The sequence below is a fragment of the Octodon degus genome, unplaced genomic scaffold (assembly GCF_000260255.1).
Source record: "Octodon degus isolate 3935 unplaced genomic scaffold, OctDeg1.0 scaffold00488, whole genome shotgun sequence".
NCBI lineage: Eukaryota > Metazoa > Chordata > Mammalia > Rodentia > Octodontidae > Octodon > Octodon degus.
Genome location: NW_004525064.1, coordinates 198,190 through 206,207, shown reverse-complemented (window position 1 = coordinate 206,207; position 8,018 = coordinate 198,190). Strand labels below are relative to the sequence as shown.

At 39.0% G+C, this 8,018-nt stretch overlaps 1 pseudogene; it reads right to left on the bottom strand.

Annotated features, from left to right (window-relative positions):
- Positions 1–748: 748 nt before the first annotated feature.
- On the bottom strand, positions 749–1,696 carry LOC101581031 (annotated as a pseudogene).
- Positions 1,697–8,018: the final 6,322 nt, after the last annotated feature.

Genomic DNA, 8,018 nt, shown 5'->3' with positions numbered 1-8,018 from the left:
TTGAAACTGTACTTTTGATTTGATTTGAAACTGTCTCATTGCTATATGTTTATCAATAAAACTTTGAAAAGAAAAAAAAAGACAAAATAAATATAAAAATAAAATGGTATCACTCTCCTACCATGCCCTACTTAGCTATATATTCATAATTTACTTTTACAATTTTTATAAAGCTTTATTAATTTAAAATTTTTACCTGCCTAAAGAAGGAAGCATAGATGAACAAAAAAAAGGAGGAGCATTTACAAATACTTCAATTAGCAAAGAACAGATTTTTTGTCTGGACTTGACCCATGATCAAATGTTAGGATTATTTTCTGCCACATTATAGTCTGATACAAATTGAGTATTTTGTGTGATACAATATAAATATTTTATAGCTAGTAATATGAGAAAGAAAAATATAAATGCCAGTCAGTCCCAAATAGGGAGAAACATCTTAGTTTTCCTTAGAAAGTGAGAAGGTTCCCACAGTATAATGCAAGTAATTATTTTTAAATGAACACCTCTAACTTGTCAAAGATTAAGAAAATCCTTTTACCTTGAGATGGGTAAGCAGGTGCATGTGTGTGTGTTTGTGTGTGTGTGTACGTACACAAGTGTGTTTGTGTAACGTCAGTAATGGAGCAACACCTAGTACCCATGGTAGAGAGTGTGACCATGGTGTTTATTCAAAAAAGCACAAAAAGTAGTTAGTTTTAAGACAAATAAAGGAACGTTATCTTCATGAACTTCAGTGCCTCTGATACTAACTCTGGGGTGAGCTGTATCTCTTTCTAAAGACTGTGCTCAATACCTTTTTTACATCTTTATTCCTCAAACTGTAGATCAAGGGATTTAGCACAGGGATTATTGTGGTATAGAACACAGAAGCTACTTTCCCTTGGGTCATGTTGTTGCTAGATGCTGGCTTAAGATACATGAACATTACAGATCCATAGAAGATCCCAACAGCCATAAAATGAGATCCACATGTACTAAATGTTTTGGACCTACCCTCAGAAGAAGGTATTCAAAGAATGGTGGTTAGTATGAAGGCATAAGAGATAGTGATGGGCATAGTTGTTACTAACATGTTGAATCCACCTATGACTATCACCAAGAGATTATTAAGGTGGGTGTTGGAGCAGGAAAGCTCTAGGAGAGGAAGGATGTCACAAAAATAATGATGGATGACATTGTCTTTACAGAATGAAAGTCTGACCATAGAGGTAGTGTGTGCCACAGCTCCAAAAGGTGCTATGATGTAGACCCCAGCCACTAGTACACTGCATACCCTTTGGGACATGGTGACATGGTAGAGCAGTTGTTTACAGATTGCTACATATCTATCGTAGGCCATAGCAGTCAGCATGTAGCTTTCAGCAATAACAAAAACACAAAAGAAAAACAGCTGTGCCATGCATCCAGGATAGGAGATGATGTTTTGCTCCCATATGAAGCTTCTCAGCAGTTTGGGGGTAACAACTGAGGAATAAAAGAGATCTAACAGTGACAAATTACTAAGAAAAAAATACATGGGAGAGTGGAGACTAGAACTGAAAGAGATGAGGAGAATCATACCTAGGTTTCCTACTCCCGTGACTCCGTAGATTATTAGAAACACGAAGAACAGGGGCAGCTGGAGCTCTGGTTGGGCTGTTAGTCCCTCGAGGACAAACTCAGTCATGGTAGAATAATTGTATCTGGTCATTTTCTTTAGGAAACACGAGGGAAACTAAGAAAAGTAAAAAACAGAAAGCATGAAGGCTGTTTCTGTGATGGATAATTCTCCTAGTACTGGTGTGAAAGGAGAGAAAAGCTGATCACAAACTGATAATAGTTTATTGATTGCCAGTAGTGAAGTGCAGAAATACATTTTTCTTGACAATATTGAGTTCTAGGCAAGGACATTTGCAAGGCTCACAGACACAAAGAATAATACCAGGTGATCCTAAGAGTAACTGGAAACTCTCTGAACAGGTCCGTGCTATTTTGGTGCTGTGAGATGTGATAGCGGTGTCTCAAACAAACAGGAAATGGAACTGTACCTCAGAGTGCTAAAATGTTGTGGGCTGCTGACATCACGATTTTGTTAATTGTTAGGAAAGTAATTTTAAGGCTTTTTGTGTGTGCTATGTTGCCATTTATCATAGAACAAGCAATAGCTGGAGAAAAATGCACAGCTTAGAGTTGGGGTTCAAAATCAGAGAGTAAGCTCAGCAGCCTCTATGCTTCAAGTTAAGGAGGTTTTCAACTTCATCCTGGAGTTCTGTGATTCAAATGAGTACTTCACTGTGCAGTTGTATTTCTATGGAAAAATTTGGGGATATATTTTGTGAGGATTTGGGGAGACAACAGTGAAATAAAGATGCATGCAAAAGATAGCATTTCTTGCTTGGCACGTCATAGCCAACTGAACACTAATTTCATCCAATGTCACTGCATTGGGTTTACATCCTCTTATTTAACCTGTTTTTAAGGGTTATCAATTTGAAACTCTCCCTTAGAAATTCCATTTTAGGACTGGGGAGATAGCTCAGTAGAATAAGCGCTTGCTCAGCAAGCACAAGGTCCTGAGTTCAATCCCCAGTATCACACACACACACACACACACACACACACACACACTCCATTTTGCAGTGACTACTTTCAGGAAATGCTTTTTTGGGAAATGGTGACCTTACCTTAGTGCTATAATGAGTAAGAGAATTGTCGCTCCTATCTAATTTAATTTTTTTCTCTTTTAAGAGGAGATAAAATTCCATAATTAGCTTCATGGAAAATATCCACTCGGTACCTTGCTGATCCCTTTAGAAGTGTGATTTATCAGCATTCAAAAATCAAATGGAAACTATTAGACTGGAAGAAAAAATAAAGCTCATCTGACAATCTCTAAATTCTGCTTTATGTCCCACCTCTCTCACTAAATCACTGTGTGACTATGTAAAATTCTTTTTCCTTTTCAAAGAAAGGATTAGTGCTGATAATTTGAAGGTGCATTTTAGCTCAAATGTTTAATGACACTGGGTGAGCAACGAAGAAGACTCCTTTCAATATCCAGCATAGTCTCTTCTCAGCAAGGCCTTACTGCCTCAATTTATTGCTTATAGGTCTTTGACATCCAAGGAGTTGGAACAGGAAAATATTCTCCAAAGACCACAAAATCCAGGGGAATGTCTCAGAGGTGAAATCCTCCTGAGTAAAAGAAACTCAATTAATGTTATATTTATACTAAGAATAATGACATACACACAGGAGAGTGAAATTTCCAGTGTGCAAAAATTAAAGTTTTTGGCCTTTTTTGGAAAAAGTAATTTTTGTGTAACAGACGCAACTGGCTCCTATCCAAGATAACTGTAAGATTAACACAATCAGTCCCTGCTAATATCAGATGAGAACATCATAATGTTCTCATCTATGAGCTATGATAACATCCTAGTAACCCCAATTTTTAATTTTTAGCTCTTTATTCTTTCACTGAAACTTTCCTTTCTGTTTGGGAGATGGAAGTATTATAAGAGGCATATTTCCTAAGACTCCAGAGAATTATAATCATATAATTATAATCACGTAATTCTTTCCATAAAGACAAAGGAGAAAGAAACTGAAGAAAAGTAAGCATCTTAATGGCATTTCTCCAATCTTTTACTAATGTAAATATAATCAAGTCTTAACATAAAAGTGGAGCTTTAGGATTCAAGGAAGTAGGATTGGCTGCAGCTCTGATCCTCCATGTATTAGCTGAGACCATGTGTAGCACTTTTGCTCTTTGTGAGTCTAAATTTCCCCATTAAGTCCCAAAAGAGAGAGAGACAGAGGTGCAGATAGAGAGCGTGGGTCAAGCTTCATTCAAAGGATATTTTTCAGTAAGAGATGAGATTATTTCTACAAAGTTGATGCTTGATAAATCAGTTATTATTATTTTGACCCAATTTCAGAGTCACATAGTTTTCTCTTATCTTCCTGCCTCCTCCTTGCACTATGGCCCGCACTTTTCTATGCACCTTATTCAGGAAGCCAGGGGAAACTTTTTGTTCTGCACAAATGATATAAGAAACAGAGACTGACAGAAATATTGTGAGGAGACAAATATGTGTAATCCAGGAGCTTGCTGTGATGTATCTCCTCTATTCATTTTATTTTCATTTATAATTCTTACAACATTTTTCTATTGATTCATCCGATAAAGATAGTATAAACAAACATACATCCCCTTAGAAATTGGAGGCAGAAAGGCATGCAAGAGTTGACAAAGGAGCCCAAAGTCTGGTAAGAAGTAGGAAGCTAGTGTGTGTAGGGGCGGTAGCTAGAGGAAGGAGGGGCTCCAGGAGCCTGGCAGTGTGACTCTTCCCTGATGTGGAAGCCTGCCTCACCTGAGCCCTGTGTGAGGGAGATGGTGTGAGAAGAGCACAGGAGTGTTTATGCGCATTGGCAAAACTGACTCTGGCTTTCTGGGCTTCCAGGAGAACAAGAGCAGCAGCATGTGATGTTTCTTTGAAAGAGTTTTATATTGACACACAGACCATCTGGCTGCTCTGGAACATGGACAATCCACAGAGCCTACTGCTAGGGCTGGGGTTTGGCCTACTGGATTGTTTGAGGTGATCTATATTTTAGAGGTTAGTATCACTACCCCAGAGAAGAAACTAAAATCTCCATTTTGATTTGTGCTATCAGATATATTTTTTTAAGCCAATGGGCAGAAAGAACTGAAGGTCTTGATCAAGCTCTGAATATGGCAGCAAGACCACTGTACCTAGTGTAGGTAACCTACCCTAACAACCAAAGTTCTCAAAAGCCTAACAGCCCTCTAGTCCTAAAGAAGCAGGCAGGAGTGTGTGGTCGCCATCCTGTTATCTGGTATCCTGTTTCTAAAAGCGACTCACCAACTAAATGTCACCTGGAGCTGGGTTGATTGCCTCTGGAGCTAGATTCTGAGCTTTTCTCTTCCTGAACATAGAATTAGAAAAAAAGGCAAAAAGTAGAGACAAATTTTATCCAAGAAAGCAAAAATATGGGGGGAGGAGGTAAATTGACTCTGCAGAGTAAGCTTCTACTAAGTGAAGAAAAAGGCTAAAAGCAGACCAAAATGTTGGCTAACCTTGCAGCCCTCCTTTTTCTCTAATTTTTTAGTCTGCAATCATAGGTTGTTAACCCTCCAGAAGAGAAGCTTAAAGATATTACTATCCTACATCATAAGCAGTTAAGCTTAATGTCACTATCTGTCTGAATATCAAATGTCAACAACCTTGATATGCTAAACTTTAAATACCTATTGAATATGAAAAATAGACAACTAAAAATAAATAAATAAATGAACAATTACACATCTGACAGAAATTTAGAAATCTAATCATATGTAACATTGTAGCAGGACAGCCATGTGACATTTTTTTCTTGGCTCTTGTTTTCTTTTTTGTTTTTAATTCTGTTGAGAAACAAATAGCAATAATACAGTTTCAAAACAGGTTAGTAAGAAAGTTATAGTAATTAATACATTGCATATTGTTGTTTTTATAGTGGTTATTCATAGTAGAAGATGCAGACATGATAGCCTTTCCAAACATTGTTAGTAAAAATCTTTCTTCTCATTGAATTAAGAGAAAATAGCTGTATAACTATCCTAACTATTTTGTATGTACAGATACAAAATGATCCTTCATTTATATACCCTTTTTTGTTTTGTTTTGTCAGACATGAGTATTCCATAACCATTTAAATATTGGACGCGTGTGAATTCAGCAAAATAATCCAATATAGTCCCATAGTCCATAATAGTAATGGGTTATTTGTAGGAAACAGTCAATGTCAGAAGTTGTTGACTTGAGCATTTTACAGCTCAGCATATTAATATGACTGCACTTTTTGTATCTCATGCTTATACATTTCTACTGGATGGTTAAGACCAAAATAAACAAAGACCTACAGAACAAGAAATGTAACTTCTGTGTCTGAAAAGTTCAGTCAAATTACCTCAGGACTTACCCTGAAACCCTGTACTGCAGTTTGTAGACTCCTTGGGAGTGCCAGCCATGTAGATGAGTCCTGGCTATTGCTTGACCAATTTGTACTCTGTGAAATCTCACAGCTGCATGCCCAGTGTGTGGGGCTCAACAGCACAACCCAGGTAAGGGAGTGTCAGGCTGACATGGTGCCCCAGATGCTATCTGACCCTTTTAAAGTGTGTGTTGATGGTTAAGACGAAGATAAAGCAAGACCTATATAACCAGAAATGTAACTTTTGTAGATAAGGTCCATCAAGTACCCTCAGGATTTATCCTGTAACCCTGTACCGCACTTTGTAGATCCTTTGTCAGTGTCAGCCATGAGGATGAGTCTTAACCATCCAGCAGAAAAGTATAAAAACAAGGTATATAAAGTAAAGGCATATTAACATGCTGAGCTGTAAAAGGCTCAAGTCAACAACTTCTGCAGATAACCCACTACTATTGTGGACTGCTGGACTACATTGGATTGTTTTGCTGAATTCAGGCACCTGTAGAATTTAGATGCCAGTAGAATACCCGTCTCTGACAGGACTAAACAAAAAAAGGGGAAACAAAGGAAGGACCATTTTGTATTTGTGTATACAGAATAGTTAGGATAGATATACAGCTACTTTTGCTTAATTCAATGAGAAGAAAGATTTGTAGTAATAGTGTTTGGTCTGCTTGTTGTACTATGGATAACCACCAAGAAGATAACAATGTACAATGGATTAATTATTGAAACTGTCCTATTAATCAGTTTATAAAAAAAAACAAAGTTCATCAGGAAAACCAGCAGGACAAGGTCCTGCAGTAGAACAGCCCAAGAGCACTAGCAGCTTCCAGCAGCTCCCACAGCCTCTCCACACAGCATCCCTAACAGTGTTCTGTTGGCTTCTCCTGTTCTGCCTTTATGCTGCTCAGGGGAGCAGAACAACCCTCAGGGGAGCCTAAAGCACCCAGCACCATTCAGGTGGACGTAGTAAGTTAACCAACTGTTAGAAATCCACTATAATATCTTAGTATCTTTATCCTCACCACGGGTTGCATGAAGTGTGGTAGATTGGAATTAGCTTGACAGGATTCCAATAACTTATCCATGGGATTACAAATATAAACTTCCTGGACCAAGACAAGGACCAGGAAGGGCTCTCTATGTATCAGAAACCTCTTTATGAAAAGAGTTGACTTCTGGGTTTCTATTTTGGAGCTTGCACTAATAAATATAACTTTCTTTACCCAGAAAAAAAGTGTGTGTTGATCCATCTACACAGTGAGCTTCATGCTCCCAGGGGTCCCCTGTGCTCCAGCTTCCTAGATCAGGTAGGGGTCCTATCCAAGGCGGCTTCCTGTCTCAGATGAGGGTGAGAGCTGGGCCCCTCCATTTCTACAGTGCTTCAGGCAAACACTTGGCATGGGCTGGCATTGCACTGGGTCCCCTCCTCTCCCTGCACTCCACTTCTCCAGCTGTTCCTAACTCAAGACACTAGGTTGCAGCTCAGAAGCTGCCCCACCATTTCAGAGAACTTGTGGGGTTGCATAAATCCATCCCCAATACAGCAAGTGCTTTAAAATAGTATGTGCTAACCAAGGGCCAAGATCCCCGGGCTTGCCATGAATGTGGGGACAACAAATTCAGGAAAGTAATGAGAAAATATACAGATTATCACACCTGTTTTCAGAAAATAAAAATTGCTTTGGCACAGATTTTCACAAACTCCTAAATTTTGGAACAGTGCAATTTTTCAGCACAAGATAAGACTAGACTGAGGCCTCTCTAGTAGGGATAGAGAGGTGACAATTGCTGACATTCAGTGATAAAAGCCAAGCTTGACTAAAATCCTCTGGCCCAGCCCCTGCCACACTGGGTGAGCAGTCAGACTGCTCACAGAACTCCGTGTGGTGGAGTAAATCACCGCCCAGCCCCCGCACCCCACCGCCCAGCCTCTTCAGAGAAGAGTTAAAGGAAGAGAAGCCAGAGCCAGAAATCCAAATCCCAGTACATCAGAAACTTCCTTGTGGGCTGTGCTAGCCCACTGCTACATGGAC